Here is a 20,535-nt window from a genome sequence, read left to right as displayed (position 1 = left end):
ATTTGCATTTTGTCTTTCATTTCCACCCATAAGAAGTTAGGGTGATTCCACCAGTTGGAATTATATGAATTTATGAAATTTTGATTCCCTTGGTGTTATGCATTATCTATATAGTTCATAGATTCCGAATTGGCTGCATAAGCATCTACTTAATGGTCTCCATTACCACATACTTCACACTAAGTTTGAGTTTACTACACTACATTGGTTGAAGCTTGCTAGTTCCCCAAAATTTAGGTTACTAAATTGAGAGAGGCAATTTGTGTTGCGATAGCTGTCAACTGGTCAACTTCTAGCAACCTTACAACTTCTTTGGAGTTCTTCTTGACACATCTGCATTTCATTCAAGATTACCCTATGATATATGATTCATTGATGTGTATAATTTATCATAAGTCTTTTCCAATGCTTGTCCACCTGTTGTTGAATCTAGGAGAATTTTTGCATGTGGCTCAAGTCCCTCTATAAAAGTATTCACCAAAACTTTATTGGTTTGATGGTGGTCAGGGCAATCACAGAGCATACACTTAAACCTTTCTCAAGCTTGGTACAAAGTCTCACTATTTTTCTGCCTGAAATTCAAAATTTCACTCCTTAATCGTGCGGTCTCTCCAGATGCTAAGAATCAAATCAAAAATTTTCACTGCCAAGTCATTCACTCTAGTGATGGAATTTGGTAGCTCAGCCTTTATACACCTCTTTTCTTTTCCCAATAAATAAAAAGGAAATAGAGTGAGTCTCATATAATCGGCCGATACTTTTGTAGGGGTGTAGGTGTTACTGATCTCAAGAAAGATTTGCAAATGCTATTGTGGAACCTCATAAGATAGTCCTGTGACTTGTTGGATAGGGTGCAATAGTTGCACCATATTCTGCTTTTACTTGAACTAACCTCCAATATCTTGTCTGTGGATTTTATTAGTAACATTATTAGCGAGTGGAATTTCCACCTCACGAACAAGTCTCGTCATTGCACTTTCATCGGGAACAATTTTTATCGAATTAGTCTTTTGATTTTTTCGTATTTGGTATTGGAATGTTGCTTCCTTCCACCACTGATGAAATACTAGCTCGGGTTTCAAATATGACATAACCAATTCTCTTTCTCTCGCCAATCCAAGGTATAAATTGGTCTTGCAAAAATGAGCCGCTAAGATCAAGTTGTCAATACTTGTATAGTATTATAAAAAATAAAATTTTAAAAATTACTAATTTCTTGAGTCCCCGACAATAATGCCAAAAACTTGTTGTGAACTAGCGCAAATGCAAGTGTATGTGGTCTGACAAGTAATATAATGGCTCTGAGAGAGTTGGATATCGAATCCACAAGGACTACTTATTTAGCAATTTACTTAACAAAGTAATTAACAATATTCCAAGCAAGTATTGTAGTGTATCAAGATGAGTTATAAGAGTTTTACAAACTATTAGTACGTAAAAGGTAATAAAATGTAACACTAGAAAATTAAGCAATTTTGTAATCACTATCGAGAGAGAATTCTGGGGTTAAGACACTCACAACAATCATGTAAATCATTCTCCCTTTGTTGATTGTGTTGGTTACCGTATTGCTGATTCACATGGTTAATAATATGATTATAGTTTTTCAAACCTCTAATCATCTACCTAAGAGAATATCACAACTACACTATTGATCGGGGATGCAATAATCTATTTTAGATGCATTACACTATCTTAATATAATTGAACCAAACAAGGTGTTTTAAGTATATTCCTATCCTATATGCAAATCAAATCTTTCATTAATTAAAATATAAGAACTTGCTCCTTAAACTCCTCAATCTATCCTAATAATTCTCCTTCCGGGTTCACAAGAAGATTATAGATATATTTCAGTGGTGTTCAAGCATCAAAATATTAAGAAAAAGAGATTAAAAATAGCCCCTATGACAAACAAAAATTTAACCAACTAAGGAATTCGGCATACAATTATGTGTTCGGCCTCAACCGCAAAACATAGGTAATGAGCCACTCATTTTAGTAATTAATATCCAAGAATTCAAAGTATTCATACCAAAATAAAAGTAGAAAAGTTGAGTGGTAAAATAACCCTAACTGAACCTCTCGTATGTTTTTCTCCTTTCTTAGATATACACAATAATATCTTAAAACAATACAAGTGTCCTATTTATACTTGGGGAAAATTTCACACGCAAGACACTCAAGCGTGCCATGCTCTTATTGCGGATCACCATGGGAGTGGCACCCCCTAATCGTGGATGCCTACTGGAATTCACCATTTGAACTTTGGCCATCAATGTGCCATGCCTTAATTGTAGAGCACCTTGGGCGTGGCATGCTCTAGTGTAAAATTCACCGTTCCAGCTCTGTGTTGCACTCTTCACCTTTCGTTTCATATCCCATTCTTTATAAATGTTGTTTTACTCCTTTTAAACTCTTCTTACTCACAGTGTTGCTCCTAACGCCTCCAATGATCCATAAGCTCTGCATTCATGCTCTATTAAGCTTCATTTTTATCAAATTCTAGTCCTGCAACACTAATCATATCCATTAGTTCAAGACACAAACTAAGCTCAAATACATGACATAATATGTAATGTAGCTCATGAAATGGGTGCAAGTAAGGATAATAATTAGTACTTGGACGTATAAATACGCGCTAGATCAAAAATTTAAAGATGTCAGAGATGAGGATGCTGAGATGGATGTGTGGAATTACTAGAGGAGATATTGTTAGAAATAAAATTATTCGAGAGAAGGTGAGAATGACTTCAATGCAAGATAAGATGTGAGAAGCGAGATTGAGATGGTCTAATATGTGATGAGGAGGTGCATGGATGCTCCAGTATGGAAGTGTGAGAGGATGACTATGGATGGTTTCACATAGGGTAGAAGTAGGCCAAAGAAATATAGGAGGAAGGTGATTAGGCATGACATGGAGCAATTACAACTTACGGAAGACATGACTCTGGATTGGAAGGTTTGGAGGATGCAGATTAGGGTAGAGGTTTAGTGAGTAGGAGTACGTCCTTCTAATATGGAGGAGTGTCCTGTTTGTAGTTTTGCCAATAGTTATAGTGCTATGCATGTGTCTTGTAGTTTCTTGTTCGTAGTGTTTTGGTACTGTTTGTAGTGTTACTCTATGGGTGACTTGTTTCTTTTATTATCTAGTGGTGTATTATCTCATTGTATTATTTGTTTTTTTTGTTTGTTATACTATTATATATCTTGAGATAGGGGTATCTCGGAAACATCCTCTCTATTTTATTTGAGGTAGTGGTATAAACTGCTTACACTATATCCTCTCCAGACTCTACTTTATGGGAATATACTAGGTATGTTGTTGAAATCATCCACAATTCCATCAAAAACATCAAAATTAACCATTATTTTGACAAAAAATTTCTCTTGAAGATTACAGTTCCTTTTTTTGGGGGGGGCTGGTGGGAGGGGGGTTGTGAAAATGGAGTCTTTAAGTAAATGTGATATCATGTCGAACCGTTTCTTGCTCTCAAAAAGCTCCAATTGTTTCTGCAACTCAAGGAATAGTTTCTTGCCAGCACTATCCCAAGAAAAATAAAGATGGTTCTTGCCTTCAATTCAGAGATCTTATCAACATATTCTTTGAGCAATATTACTTAATCAATTTTGTTTTCTTTAAAATTGTGATATTAGTAAACATTATTCAATTTCAGAAACATAAAAAAATGAACTTATGCGTTTCGAAATTAAAAAAAGAAGAAGTTGACATTTTCTTTTGGATTAGGATTTTGTAAATGGATAAAGAGAAAAATGAAAAATAAAAATCTAACAATGAGGTGGCAAATTATGTTGCATTCATCTCACCCAAATATTAGTCCAGCGAGTTAAAATATCATCGTGGACAACTATTAAAAAGAAGTATATTCTTGTTAAGTTTTATGACGGAAATAATATATTTTGCCCTATAATATAACGAGAAGTAAACTTAATCATTAAATAAAAATAGAACAATATTTTTGACTATTTATTCATTAAAAATAGATATTTATAAAAGTAGTAAGTCGTAATCAGAATTAAATTGAATGTACCATTTGGTACTATGGTTTTGTAAGATTGTGGAAAAAGGTCCATTCCATGATCACTTTACTGGGTAATGTTAAAAGGAAAGTTAATGAAATTGAGCTGTAACTTGTCTTAAACGAGGACTAAAACGAGAGGCCCTAAATAAAATTTCTATAAGATAAGACCAAGTGCTATAGGTTTAAAAATGCCAAATCTTCATCCTCTATTTTCGTAGTTCGAACATGAAACTTTTAATTAAAAATTAAAAGTATATTATTTTTTTGATGGATTGATTTTACAATTCTTTATAAATTTGTTCTTAATTTTTAGTTTTTTTATTAAAAAAATCTTTATTTTTTTTTATACATAAGAGATATGAAAAATAAAAATTTATCTGTACGCTGTTTATATCCAATCAATAAACAAATGAGATGTGTTATTTTCTCTAACTATGATTAAAAACACTTAACTATAGTTAATTATTATATATTTGCACATATTTTAAAGAATATTTGCAGAACTCTCTACATAACATTTTCTCTTCTAGTTCAGTTATGAAATTTTCTGAAACTTCCTCTTCTTTTTTTTTTTCTTCTCCAATTTTGCAGCTTCTCATAATTTTTCACGACTCTCAATATCATTTGTCTTCTCGAAAAGTTAACATTCTGTTATTATAAAAGAAGAAATAAATATTTATAACATGTATAACCACAAACAAGAGAACAAGTATATGTAACTATGCTTAAAATTTACATAATTAAATATTAAAAGCCAAACTAATCTACATCTACAATATATTAAAAGTATAAAAACCCGTAAAAAAATTATTTAAATTTTTTATCCTTCACTAAAAGACTCAGCTTTAGGAAAAAACATTTTTTCACTTTTTCTAAAATTATTATTTAGTTTAAAATTAATTTTATGTTGATAAAGATTTAATTTTATGTTACTTTATTTCTAAGAAACAATTTTGTTTCTGAATTAAACATAGCCCAATAGGGTTACTTTCACTTAAAGAAAAAAAAAGAAAGAAAAAGAGACTTAGTTTTTAAAAGATAATTAAGAAAATCTAAGGACATCAAACTTCAGTTTTTCTTATTAGCGGATTTTGGTTTTAGAACTAATTATAATATTTAACATTTCTAAAAATTTTATTTTCTATAATTTATTTTTTTTATAATTCTGCTTAAAAAATATTTTGATCAAATTTTACCATAAAAAAACCCTCATTTCTTTTACTTCAACTTTTTTTTTTTCTTATTTTAATTTTAATTTAAGTATTTGCTTGCATTATGCTAAATTTGTCAAAAAAAGCGCAACTGTTGGAGCACCAAAGTAGGTTTCAATTTCAATGTTGAAATATTTTTTTCTCTTTCCTGATTGGTTATTTGTACGGGTGGTAGATGAATGTCGGTCGCCTTTGAGGAAATTTTGTATAAAGATTAGGATTAGTTTATTTATTTGATATCGCTATTATCATATTGTTTTGTATGTTTAGTCGGACTTTGAGAATATTTTGTGAAAGGTTAGAGTTGATCGTATTATCCTAATATCTTACTACTTTTTTTTTCTGCTTAATACATGCGGTAGATGAATGATGGTCGACTTTGAGAAAAACTTTGTGTGAAGGTTAGGTTTAATTATATTATTTTGATATATCTATTATCACATTATTTTATTTTAGTTTGCAGGTGATAGATGAATATTGATCAACTTTGAGAAAATTTTTGTGTAAAAATTAGGTTTAATTATGTTGGTTTGATCTTTCAGCTATCATCTTATTTTGTTGTAGTTTACATGTTGTAGATTAATTCCGATTGACTTTGAAATTTTTTTGTGTAAATGATAGATTTAATTGTATTGTTTTCAGACATGTGAAAAAGCGATGCGTGGATGCCTTAATGTGGAGGTGTGAGAAGTTGGTCACAGATAATTTTAGGAGAGGTAGAATTAGACCAAAGAAGTATTAAAGAAAGATGATTACACAGGATATGATGTAATTACAGTTTACCAAGAACATGACCTTAAATAGGAGAGCGTAGAGGACACAAATTAGGATAGAAGGTTAGTAGGTAGCAATATATTTTTTTATTGATTGATTTAATACACACGTGCAACAAACGTACGCTAAACAAGTCATGAAACAAAAATTTTAAGATAATATAAATTGTATATTCCTAAATACATCGCGTCTAAAAAAATTTTCTATATGCACAAGCAATAAGAATATTTTCTTTTCAACATAACAAAGAAATTTCTTTGTTTAACACCATCTCTTATCAAATTGCAAAAACTATGGAAGAGATTCACAACTCAAAATTTCTTTGCTTAATGTGTAACAACTCTAAAAATCAAAACAAAAGACAAAATTAAAGTAGGTGTACATACATAGGTTAAAGACTCAAGTTAGAAATATTTTCCCTATGATTGTAGAAGGGGAAGTCATAGGATAGCTACAATAGGAGGATATACAGGCAGGAGTTGAGGCTGGTAGGAAAGACAGGCACACAATCAGAGAACCCGACAGGGTAGCAGCGAAAAATACCCAAGATTAAACTTTTCCTTTCAACTTGAACCAAGAAGAGACAAGAAAACCAATAAAAACAAAGTAATATGGAAGCAAATGAATTACCACACAAATGCGATAGGGCAAGAATAAAGGTAATCACACAAGACACCAAATTTACGTGGAAAACCCTTCGGAGTGAAGAGTAAAAAATCACGGGACCAAACCTCCACTATAATCACCAAAGAGTTACAATATTTTCCTCCAAAATGGCCACCAAACAAGTTTCAAATAACAAGAAACAATACATAAACCACAGCACCAAACACTAGAGAAATAAAGGAGTGAAAACACCAAAAACACAGCTACTGTTCGGGAATGAAGAACAGGAGATACAGGACACCAAATCAAGATCCGTCAGTTCCTAATCAAATATTGAGATGAGAGGAACAAGCAGTCCAAAAATAAGCTCAATCGGACAAGAAACGAAGCAGAAATCGCAATTTGAAGTTAACAGTTGTGGCTGAAATTTAGGTACGAAAATCAGCTTTATTTTTCTCTCTTTGGCTGCTGAAAACTCTCTTTTTGTGATGATGAATAAGACCTAAAGAGATCAATATATATGCTCCATAGTAATGGGTCTATGGGCAAAAGTGGGTTGGTCCAAATTGGGCTTCATTTTATCCACATAGGAAGAGACAAAGGCCCATGACCCAACAATTCTCCCCCTCCCGACTATGTGGAGGAGAACGCCATCCCGACGATCATGCAACAATCTTCAAACTTTCCTCTTGAAAAAGCTTTAGTCATCATGTCGGAACCATTATCATCCCCATGAATCTTCTCAAGTTCAAGCAACTTAGAATCCAACACATCCCGAATCCAATAGTATCTCACATCAATGTGTTTAGACCAACCATAAAATGTAGAATTCTTGCCAAGATGTATGACACTTTGACTATCGCAATGAAACACATACCTCCCTTGAGCACAACTAAGTTCCCTCAAGAATCTCTTCATCCAAAGCAATTCTTTACAAGCTTCAACGACAGCAATAAGCTCAGCTTCTGTAGTAGATAGAGCAACACATTTTTGCAACCTAGATTGCCAAGACACAGCTCCCCCTACAAAATTAATCAAATACCCTGAAGTAGACTTGCAAGTATCAACATCACCAGCCATATCTGAATCAGTATAACCACAAAGAATAGGCTTCCCTGTACCAAAACACAAACTCAGAATAAAAGTGCCACAAAGATATCTCATAATCCACTTCACAGCATTCCAATGTTCTCTTCCCGGATTAGAAAGAAAACGACTGACAACACCAACAGCATGAGCAATATCCGGTCTTGTGCAAACCATTGCATACATCAAACTACCAAAAGCTGAAGAATAAGTAACTTTCTTCATATCTTCCTTCTCATCATCACTGGAAGGACACTGCTTCGTACTCAACTTGAAGTGCATAGCTAAAGGTGTACTGACAACCTTAGCCTTGTCCATTTTAAACCTTCAAAGTACTTTCTAAATGTACTTCTCTTGTGATAACCACAACTTCTTGGCCTTTCTATCACGGACAATCTCCATGCCAAGAATCTACTTTGCTGGTCCTAAGTCTTTCATAGAAAAAGACTTACTCAACTCTTGCTTCAACTTTTGAATCCTGCAAGAATTATAACCAACAACAAACATGTCATCAATATAAAGCAACACAATAATAAAGTCACCATCAGAGAATTTTTACACAAAAACACAATGGTCTGAAGTAGTCTTATTGAAGCCCTACTGACTCATAAAGAAACCAAACTTCCTGTACCACTGCCTAGGAGTTTGTTTCAAACCATACAAGCTCTTCTTCAATTTGCAAACACAATTCTCTTTTCCCTTGACTTCAAAACCTTCGGGTTGATCCATATAAATTTTCATCTAAGTCACCATGGAGTAAAACAGTTTTAACATCCATTTGCTCAACCTCTAAATCTAGACTTGCAGCTAAGCCTAGAACTACACGAATGGATGACATCTTTACAACTGGAGAAAATATCTCATCAAAATCAACTCTATTTTTCTGGTTAAATCCCTTCACAACCAATCTTGCTTTGTACCGTGGAATTAGATTACCATCTTCATGCTTCACCCGAAAAACCCACCTATTTTTTAAAAATTTTCTGTCTTTAGGCAGCTTAACCAAATCAAATGTATGATTATCTTGCAAAGATTTAATTTCATCTTCCATAGCATCAAACCACTTTTCTTTTTCTTTACTTGCTATGGCCTCATCAAGACTCTCAGATTCTCCTCTGTCGGTCAAGAGTACATACTCACTGAGAGAATAACGAGATGAAGGTATTCTCTCTCTTATAGATTATCTGAGAGAACTCTCTGGAGCATCAACAACTAGTTGCTGATCAACCATATCAACTTGCACTAGAGCATCAACAACTTCTTGCTGGTCATTCTGAACATGATCATCATCTTCATTTTCAACTTGATTTTCATCATCATAAGGATTTTCTTCAGGAGCAGTAGTCAAAGGAACTGGATCAACATCAACTAGGATCTCACTACTCTGAGAATCAACCTTCTCAGCTTTGTCAAAATCTTCAATTATTTGGTCTTTAAAGAACAGAATATCGCGGATTTTAACAAGTTTTTTCTCAACTGGATCATAGAAACGATAGTCAAATTCATCTTGACCATAACCAATGAAGATACATTGTCTAGTTTTAACATCCAACTTTGACCTTTCATTCTTAGGAACATGAACAGAAAATTTACACCCAAAGACTCTAAGATGATCATAAGAAACATTCTTACCAGACCAAACTCTGTCAGGGACATCACCATTCAAAGCAACAGCAGGAGATAAATTGATAACATAAATAGCCATATTAAGTTCTTCTGCACAAAAGAAATCTGGCAGTTTAGCATCTATAAGCATACATCTAACCCTCTCAACTAGTGTTCTATTCATCCTTTCTGCTAAGTCATTCAAAAGAGGAGTCTTTGGAGAAGTTTTCTAATGCAAAATACCCTGCTCTCTGCAATATCTATCAAAAGGACCAATATACTCACCACCATTATCTGAACAGATACATTTCAATTTCTTCCCTATCTGTCTTTCAACCAAGGCCTAAAAATTCTTGAATACATCAAGTACTTGATCCTTGGACTTTAAAGGAAATACCCAGAGTTTGCGAGAATGATCATCAATAAAAGTCACAAAGTAAAGTGCACCACCATGAGACCTTACTTTAAAAGGACCGCACAAATCAGAATGCACCAACTCTAGCAAATCGAGCTTTCTTGAAGGCGGATGACTCTGAAAAGAAACTTTTTTCTATTTACCGGCTAAGCAATGAACACACTTCTTCAACTTTGGTTGTTTAACTTCAGAAAATAATTTTTTTTTAGCCAAACTATCAATCTTCTTCTCACTCATATGATTCAACCTTCTATGCCACAACTCTTATGAAGTATCATTCTTCACCAAGTTTATCAAGTCTCTAGAAGTAGAGCCCTGAAATACGTACAAGTTAGACAACTTGTCACCTCGAGCCACAATCATTGAAACTCTAGTAAGCTTTTACTAGCCAGCACTAAGGGTATTAACATAACCCTCATCATCAAGACTTCTTACAGAAATCAAATTCAGGCGAACATCTGGAATATGCTTGACATTATTGAGAACTAGTTTAGAACCATTGTTACTTTCCAAACAAATCGTGCCAATGCTAAGTACTTTAACTTCATCATTATTGCCCATTTTCAACATCCAAAAATTACCTGGAATATAAGAAGAAAATAATTCCTTCTTTGGCGTAACATGAGAAGTAGCACCAGAATCCACAAACCAGCTAGACTCATCGCGAACAAGATTAATGGCATTCTCACCACAAGCAACAAGAAGATCATCATTAGCAACAACAGCAACACGATTTTTATTATCGCCTTTTTTCTTTTGTCGTCTTATATCTCTCTTATGCTTGTAACAATATTTCATGATATGCCCCTTTTTATTGCAATAGTCACATGTAACATTCTTGAATTTGGACCTTGACTTGCTTCTACTTTTATCTCTATTATTTGAATCTCTGGACTTATTTCTCCCCCTCTCTTCAGTAACCAAAACATCAGAGTGTGAAAATAAAGAAGATGAGGCCTGAGATCTTCTTCTCATCTCTTCATTCAAGACACCACTCTTAACATATTTTATAGTTACAATACCTCCGGGAGTAGAATTAGTCAAAAAAACTCGAACAGTTTCCCAAGAGTCAGGCAGAGTATTAAGAAGCCAAAGTCCCTGAATTTCTTCATCAAACTTTACACCCATTCTGAGCAGCTGGTCAAGGACACCCTGAAAATCATTAATATGATCAGAAATAGGATTGTCCTCTTTATACCCGATATTCATCAATTGCTTAAGCAGGAATAACTTGTTATTGCTAGTCTTCGAAGCATAAAGTGTCTTGAGCTTGTCCCACAAACTTCTAGCATATGTCTCATTCACAATATGATTTCTAACATTATCTTCAAACCATTGTCTGATATAGCACAAACCTGTAAGTGCTCAAATTTCCAATCCTTATCCATCATGGATTCAAGTTTAGTAGATGCAAACACAGGTAGATGTATTTTCTTGACAAATAGAAGATATTTCATCTTGCCTTTCCAAGTATGGTAGTTACTACCATTCAAGCACACCATCTTGCTCATATTTTCCTCCATCATTTAAATCGACAATCAACAACAACCAATGCTTTGATACCACTTGTTAGGAAAGACGGGCACACAATTAAAGAGCTCGATAGGGTAGCAGTGGAAAATACCTAAGACTAAACTTTTCCTTTCAACTTAAACCAAGAGGAGATAAGAAAACCAAGCAAAACAAGTAATATGGCAGCAAATGAATTACCACACAAATGCGATAGGGCAAGAATAAAGGCAATCACACAAGACACCAAATTTACGTGGAAAACCCTTCTGTGTGAAGAGTAAAAAACCACGGGACCAAACCTCCACTATAATCACCAAGGAGTTACAATATTGTCCTAAAAAATGTCCACCAAACAAGTGTCAAAAAAAAAGAAACAATACATAAACCACAACACCAAACACTAGAGAAATAAAGGAGTGAAAGCACCAAAAATGCAGTTACTGTTTGGGAATGAAGAACAGGAGCTACAGGCCATCAAATCAAGCTCTGTCAGTACCTAATCAAATATTGAGATGAGAGGAACAAGTATTCCAAAAATCAGCTCAATCGGACAAGAAATGAAGCGGGAATCTCAATTTAAAGTTGACAGCTGTAGCTGAAATTTAGGTGCGAAAATCATTTTTGTTTTTCTCTCTTTAGCTACTGAAAACTCTCTTTTTGTGATGGTGAATAAGACCTAAAAAGATCAATATATATGCTCCATAGTAATGGACCTATGAGAAAAAGTGAGTTGGTCTAAATTGGGTTTCATTTTATCCACATAGGAAGGGACAAAGGTCATGACCCAACAGAGGCTTGGAAGCACACTTTAATTTCCTATGTTGTAGGAACTTCACCAACTATAGTAGTTATTGAACGTTATATTGCTGGAACATGGAATTTTTTAGCGGACCCCAAAGTGTACTATAACAATGATAATTACTTCTTGATTAAATTCTAGAGCATCACTGATCGTGATGAGGTTCATTTTGATCTGAATAAAGAAGTGCTACGTATGATCCCACTTTGGCTAAAATTGCCAGGACTCCCGCTGAGCTACTGGAGTTTGAAGTCTTTGAGTAGAATTGGGAGTATCCTTGGTAAATCAGTGTATGCTAATAACTGTACAACAAATATGGATCGTATTTCATATGAGAGAATTTTGGTAATTGTGGATATTACAAAACCCCTTCCACAATTAGTTAAACTTTTCGACCATAATGAAAGAGTGTTCAAGCAATATATTGCATATGAATGGAAACCAACATATTGTGCCAAATATCTCCAAGTTGGTCATAATTGCTTGACAAAGGCTGCACAACAACTAAATCAAGAGGAGGGGGCTAAAGGACAAATTATAATAAATCTGAAGAGCAGAGCAAATAAGTCAGCTAACCCATAAAAGGGGAAATACATGCGAGCATATGGTTGAGAAAAGATGGGGAAGCACTGAAACCTCAGCCGCCAATTCAGGAAAAGGGGTCTTCGAGCAATACAGAGGATGAAGGGTGGAAACAAGTAGTAGGCAAATCGAATACTAGGACTGTATAGGCGCAAACCCCTAATACTATTGCTAATGTGTTTAGTCTACTGGAGTTTCCTCCTATAAAGTTGAATACTGCTCAGAAGGTTGTCCAACAAGCTCAACAAGATGCACCTAGGGGTTTGACCCGTCCCCGTGACCCTTAACAAATTTCATGTAGGTAGTTTCTTTGAATATTTGAGGACTCAATAAAGTATACAAACAAACTGAGTTAATAAAGTTCCTAAGGAAATATAGTATAGGCCTCATACCTTTGCTCGAACATAGAGTTTATCAATCTCAAGATTCTAGAATAAAAAATAGGATAGCATAAGGCTGGAGGTTTGATGGAATTACAATGCTGGGAAAGTTCGCATATGAATATTGTGGAACCCCAATATAATTCAATTCCACCCACTGGACATCCAAGATCAGCTTATTCATGGTAAATTCAAGTTGATTGGTAGGTAGTTGGAGTTCCACATCACCGCGGTTTATGGTCTACATATAGTGCCTAATAGAAGACCATTATGAGGTGTTATTAGGAATATACATAGCTCAATCCATGGAGCTTGGGTGCTTGTAGGGACTTCAATGCTATCCGAGAAATGAATGATAAATTAAAAGGGAGAGTGGTGCAAGAATATGAGGTAACTGACTTTAACTCATGCCTGATTGATACAGGTTTGACTGAATTGAAGACTACTTACCGAAAATATACTTGGAGTAACAATCACACCTTGAGCAAAATTAACTGGCTTTAGTCAATAGTGATTAGATGATATAATTTTCTTACATGAAAGTTGTGGCAATGGATCCTCAGTGCTCTGATCACTCTCCAATTGTTGTTGAGGTTGAGGAGAAACAAGCACTAAGATCTAGACCTTTCAAATTTTTCAATCATATCTCTACGTATCTTGAATTTTTGGGGATTATAAGACAGGTTTGGACACAAAAAAAATATGGGACTAAAATAAAATCTATTTAGGGTAAACGAAAAGCTGCAAAACCACTCATTAAGGGCCTGAACTCAAAGGAGTTTTCTAAGGTAGATAAGAATTTATTATTGTATAGTGAGGAGCTTGCAGAGATGCAACAACAAATTCAAAACCCTTCTAATTTCAGCACCTTGTTTGAAAGGGAAATGGATATCAAGTTGACACTAGAGAAATGGCCCTCTATTAAGGAAAGCATATTGCAGCAACAGTCAAGAGTGAAACTTTTTCAGTTAGGGGATTCTAATAATTCATACTTTCATTCCTGCATGAAGGGGAGGATTTCCCAGAATCAAATTAGATCTCTAAATACACTGATAGGAGGTATAGCTCACACTTTAAAGGATATATAAGTTTAAATTATAGGATTTTATAAGAAGCTTTTGGGATCCTCTACCTTTACACCGCCTGTTATTCAAGAGGAAGTATTACTTGAAGGTGTTAGGCTGTATAGAAAAGAAAAACCGAAACTTGTCAAGCCAGTTACAACAGAGGAAATAAAGGTTGCACTGATAAGAATAGATGACCTTAAAGCTCCTGGTTATGATAGGTACAATGCCCATTTTTTCAAAAAGAGTTGGGAGGTTATACGAGAAGAAGTAACTGCAGCAATGCTCTACTTCTTTTATATTCACCAAATGTACAAGCCCATCAATTATACAACAGTCACATTAATTCCCAAGATCAAGAATCCTATAACAATAAAAGATTTCAGGCCTATTTCATGTTTTATAGTATAGTATAAAATTATTTCCAAGGTCCTCACAAATAGACTGTAGAATGTTATAGAGGTTTTAGTGGATCATAGCCATACAGCCTTTGTCCCAGGAAGAGTTATAACTGATACCATTATCTACAGGCATGGGCTAATAAAGGGGTACAGTAGGAAAAGAATTTTGCTAAGATGCATGATTAAAATTAACATGCAAAAACATATGATACTGTTTAATGGGTATGCCTTGAGAAAATTCTACATGGTTTGCAGTTTCCCTCTACTTTTACTTGATGGATTATGGCTTGCCTCACTATTGTATCCTATGCTATTAACATAAATGGGCAACCTGCTAGTTCTTTTGAGGAAAAGAGAGGACTGAGACATGGTGACCCAATTTCAACATACCTTTTTGTATTAGTAATGGAGTATATTAGTTGATTGTTGAAGAAAATGATTCAAAATTCTGCCTCTAAGTTTCACCCAAAATGTGCTAAGGCCAACATTACATAACTTGGGTGTACAGATGACCTGCTGCTCTTTTCTAAAGGTGACTCTCTCTTTCCAACAGCTATTCTCATGCTTTCAAGATTTCTCTCATGCCTCTAGACTAATTATCAATATTGCTAGAGTGCTATCTACTTTGGAGTAAAACCAGCTTAACAGGATCAAATTCTACATGTTCTTGGTTTCCAAAGAGGGGAGTTTTCATTTGGTACCTTAGAATTCCACTCAGCACTAAGAAATTATCTAGTATTCAATGCTAGCCTTTATTAGGTAAGATGATTGGTAGGGTCATTAGTTGGACCAGTGGACTCTTATACTATACTGTGAGGGAGTTATTGATCAAAAGTGCACTTATCTCTATACAAAACTACTGGTTCCAGGTGTTCATCATACCAAAAAAGTTGATCAAAAAGATAATTTCCATATGTAGGAATTTTTGTATGGACTGGCAACAAGGATAGCTCTAAGAAAGCCTTACTAGCCTAGGATACCCTATGCTACCGGACCTCAGCAGGTGGATTTAATTTCTTTGATCTGGAGATTTAGAATAAGGCTGTCATTTGTAAACAATTTTGAGGGCTATGTTAAAAGAAGGACAGGCTATGGGTGAGGTGGGTGTATATTTATTATAACAATGCCTAGGTTATATGGGAAGCTAAGTGTGATCAAGCATCGTGTTTGATACAAAAGATCATCCGAGCTAATGAGTATGTAAGACAAGCTAAATTGTAAATGTCTGAATTTTTAGATATTGGTCAGTTCTCAATCAGGAAAATGTACCACAAGCTCAAAGGTCAATTTATCAAATTGCCTTAAAGGATATTAGTGTGAAGCAATATTGGAGCTCCAAAGTGGATTTTTTGTCATATACTGGTTGCTCATAATATGTTATACATAAGGGATATGTTGGATAGTTGGTGTATGGATGTACCATTGTTGTGTCCCTTATGTAGCTTGAACTTAAGAGTGCTTTTGTTGTGAAGTCTCAGTACGGATTTAGAGACGACTATTTGTAATGACTTAATTTTTGATATTTTTTGTGAATTATTTATTTTTATGTGATTTGACCCTTTTACCCCTCTCTGTGGTTGTTATGTGGTATTTCTGTGGTGTGGGGATGATAGACATGATTCTTAATAAATTTTGGTGTAATTTATGCGAGTTTATGATTTTTGGAGGTTAAAAAGGCTTTATAATTGACTTTCGCAAAAATTTATTGTTCTTTGCATTGGATGGCAAAATGTAATGCGCCAGCAGATCCCAAATATCCATTTTAGGCTGGTATCATGGTTGATGCAATTTTATGACTTTTATATCTCATTTCGATCCTCGATTTGAAAAGTTGTGAAATTGGGTCTCGAGGGTCAATTTTGTGATTTTTTTTTCAAAAATCTGATATCGCCATCAAGTTTTGAGCATCAAATTTTATAAGATAACATAGTTCATTTGCATTCTCAAGATTATAGATGAATCGTGAGGGGTCGGTAGAGACTTGGAATTCTCCAAGTGTCCAACTAGTGCATCCGCTTAAGTGACACTTGGGTCACTTATCTGAGGCCTCTTAAATGGCCAACTGGTTGTCTAAGCGATCTATCTTGATAGCTGAGTGTCGCTTATGTGAGACTCCCTCCGCTTAAAGCGACCGTTGCTTAAGAGGTATTTGGTCTATTTAAGTGACGTGTGCAGAGTTGGTGGGTACTACTTAAGCAGTACTTGGCTAGTTATGCGTTGACCACTTAAGCTGTCCAGTGCCTATTTAAGTGACACCTCAGTAGAATAAATGCCTTTTTCTCAATTTTCCACCATTTTTTAGACTTAGAGCTTCGAATTTTAGAGTTTTTGGGCGATTTATTCCATTTTCAAGTTTAGGTAAGCTCCAAATACCTATTTCAATAATTTTCATCAAATCTTATCATCTAAAACTTGTTAAAAATCGATTTTAGAAAGTGAAATTTGGCAATTTTGGCTTGAAATTTCAACCCATTTTTTCTTGGATTTTCTTCTATTACTTTCTTTAATTAATGGGAATATAATTAACTAAAATTTCAGTTATACCCTTCTTTTTTTGGGGGGAGGGGGTTTCCATTTTGACTTAGACTAAAAAATGGCCAACATGGTAATCGTTGGCTTTCGTTTGATGTGTAGATTCTATATCTCTATGTTTTAGTTGATTTCAAGTTCGTTCATGGAGGGAAGGCTTTGTGATTAAAGTTTTTGAATTGAGTTTTATCTTTCGAGGTAGGTTATGACCTAACTTTCTTTAGACTAGGCTGGCTAGTATATTAATATAAAAGCATTCTATGGGTATAATGTTGTATCATGGAAAATGTGATAGTATTATTATATGTCTGTGTGGGAGCCTATGTTGTTGTTATTTAATGGTTTGAGACATTATCTGCTATGTGTGACCATGTGGGGTCTTATATGATATTGTTGGCCTTGTGTATTGATGTGTGAGAAGATGCTAACACATTTGAGGCTTTTAACTCTAAATAATTGTGAAGTCTTAAGCAACTTTTGTTATTTTTGATCGTTTTTATTGTTTTAATGCAGATGTATGTGATCGAGGAGGAACTAAAGGAAAGAAGAACAAAATCAGTTGAATTCTGGTGCAAATAAGATAAAGTATAGCTGACGACATCTTTGAAGCGCTGTCAAATATGTGAAAGGCTATCATAATTGTCGTCAAGCTTAGACAGAAGTTGAAGAATTGAAGTGAAGTATGACGACATTTCTGAAGCGCTGTCACAACTTTGACAAGGCATCAAAATCATCGTCAACTCGAAGCAGAACATGATGATTTCCAATGAGGATGTGACGACATTTCTCACATGCCGTCACATATTTGACACGCCATCAAATTTTGTCGTTAGGAGAAGAAGAAGAAGATACTATTATACTGCAATCTTTGACAATATTCCGCAAAAGCCATTGGGTGTCTGACAAACTGTCAGAAATGGCGTCGTCTATTATGAGAAAAAATAAAAAAGCTAAAACTTGAGATTTTCTTCCATATATAGCTCTTTCTATTTAAGGCATAGTTTTTAGGTTTTATTACATGGAGGAACTTATAAAAAAGGTTTTTTTTAATTCTCTTTATGGGGCATCATCCACAGTTAATTATCCATTGAGTAGAGAACATACAATATTTTTTCTCTCTCTATCTCAAGCACAATATTTTGGGTGTTTTTACCTTGTGATTCAAATACAAGTTCACTTTCGATTCCATTCATCATTGTAAGTTAATCCTTTCAGTTATGAATGCAAATTGCATGCTTGTTTCTTGCGTCATGAGTAGCTAAACTCCTGTAACCTGTATTATGGAATCTAGGGTTAGGTTATGATAAGATGTTAAATTAATTATTCAAGGTTTAATAGGTGTTAAGATTTCTTGATAATTCTGAGACTATAATTTATGTCTGTTGGTTGCAAACAATAGGCGTACCTACTTTGGTTTGCTTAAGAAAGAAATAATAAATAGTAGGAAGTGAGTTATCAACAAGGACTCGGAAAGGCTTCATTTAATAATCAGCGTTGTAACAAGGTTGGTTCACCTGAGGTAAAATTGTGTAGTGATAAGCGATTCCCTAAGTACGAGAGGATTAGGAAATTAGACGCTTGAATAGGTCGAGAGACATTTGAGCATACCATCGATAAAGATAGCTTGTCATCCTAACCAACGTGAGAATCTTGAGTAAATTTTCACATCTTTCATGTACCGTACTAGTGAACATAATCCTAGTTATTTCATAAAATCTTAGTTACAAACATCGAAATCAAAGTGACAAACAATTATGTGTTAAACTCAAACCCCCACTTTACTTTCTTTTTATGTCAATTGTTTGAATTTAAATTGTAGCTATAGTTTCAAATTGATTTAATCGCCACTTACATTGTTCCCTGTGGATTCTACCCCAACTCCAAAGTTGGGTAAATATATTAACGACGATCGCCTTGCACTAAATTGAGGTGTAAGTTGAGCGTTATCATGTATGTTTATTTGGTTGTATTCTTCTTGGTGTAATGCCTAAATTGGGACTTATATGGTATCAATGGCATCTTACTTGCACATTTCACTTTATGGTTTATGGATTATATTGGATCATGGATGGTTGGCTGATTGAGTGGATTCTGGCCTACATACTTGTGTATTAGTTGGATTTAAAATTCTTATTTTTGTTTGGTACTAAGCATTACATCCTTATAGCATATACATTTATGAGGCGTTGGTACCACTATGGAAATACTAGTTTTCTTGATAGAAAATGTGATATATTTAAAAACCCTCTATCAAAGTATGTGGCAGAAAGGAGTTATAAATATTGGATTGGTATTGTTATTGGATAGAATATGGGTTGACAAACCCCTTATGGGTCCTACCGTGGGCCCAAAACTAGGTAGGTGTATATGAAATTTGAGAGAAAACCTCGTGCATCACATTATCATCATTATCATCATTCTCATTCTCATTGCATCTTATACATTTTACACTTCTTATATTGTACGTTTTTTTTAATTTAATGTCCATCCCTTTACTTATTTTCTATCCTTTTACTTTGTATATGTGCTTATATCTAGAATTGTTAGTGGAGACAGCGTGGACTAGCCTTTGGGATATTTTTTTATTGTAGGTGATGGGTCCATAGTTTGTGTTTCTATACTTTATTTTCTACCTTGCTCAGTCATCTTATGATACCCATTGAGTATAAGTGGACCGTAACCATCCCTACTTTTTCCTCTCAGTGTAGATTTAGATACGAGTGCACCATACAGTAGCTAATTGCAGGCTTGGAGTGTATTTGAGGTAGAGGTCGCTTTAGGCCCTCAAAGTTGATATCCTACTCCTTCTTAGCTAGTTTATATCTTGTTTCATATTCAAAGACAAATTATGTTCATTTTTGGACTTTTAATTATATATTTTGAGATCGAGATGTACTTAGTTGGTTCTTACACTATGACACTAGATTTTGGGGTGATTTATGGTATCATGCTATGTATTTTATGCTATTACTATATATGTGTGAGTTGACTCTTTTCTTAAAGTCTTACCTTAGGTTTTGGTGATGTTTTATTATTTCATATTTTTTTGGCTTATTGGATTACTTGTTAATGCTAGCCCGACAAGTGCCATCATGGCCCTTAGTTTTTAGATCACGAAAAATTGGTATCAGAGCAGCCATGTTCATTAGTCTCATTAGTGTAAGAAAAGGGTGTCTAGTATAGTCTCACAGATCAATACGTAGACGTCCATATCTATCTTCGAGAGGATATAAGATATCTTGAGGAAACTTCTCTTAGTTTGTTCCTAATTTTGCTGATCTTTCATACCTTATTTTCTAAATCTTCTTTTGCTCCTTTCTTCACTAATGGTGAGGACTAGATCTCAAGATATTAGAGCGGTGAAGCCATCATCTAAGGAAAGAGGCCAGTCAAGGGCATGAGTTAAGGGTTGAGTATGGGCCCAAGGTAGCAAATAGGCACAAGGATCTGCCCTTTCCAAAGGTAGTACTATAGGCTCTCCCCTGATCCTCAGATTGAGTATGCTATATAGATGGGACTTACTCAGGT

At 34.6% G+C, this 20,535-nt stretch overlaps 1 non-coding gene across 1 annotated transcript; it reads left to right on the top strand.

The window, feature by feature from the left end:
* The first annotated feature begins 494 nt into the window (after positions 1-494).
* Positions 495-601, top strand: LOC124886850. The gene has a single exon (XR_007044256.1). It is a non-coding gene; the product is annotated as a small nucleolar RNA R71 (small nucleolar RNA).
* Positions 602-20,535: the final 19,934 nt, after the last annotated feature.

This window comes from Capsicum annuum, chromosome 8 (assembly GCF_002878395.1).
Source record: "Capsicum annuum cultivar UCD-10X-F1 chromosome 8, UCD10Xv1.1, whole genome shotgun sequence".
NCBI lineage: Eukaryota > Viridiplantae > Streptophyta > Magnoliopsida > Solanales > Solanaceae > Capsicum > Capsicum annuum.
Note: the sequence above shows the minus strand (reverse complement) of the source record. Positions and strands in the feature narration are given on the sequence as shown.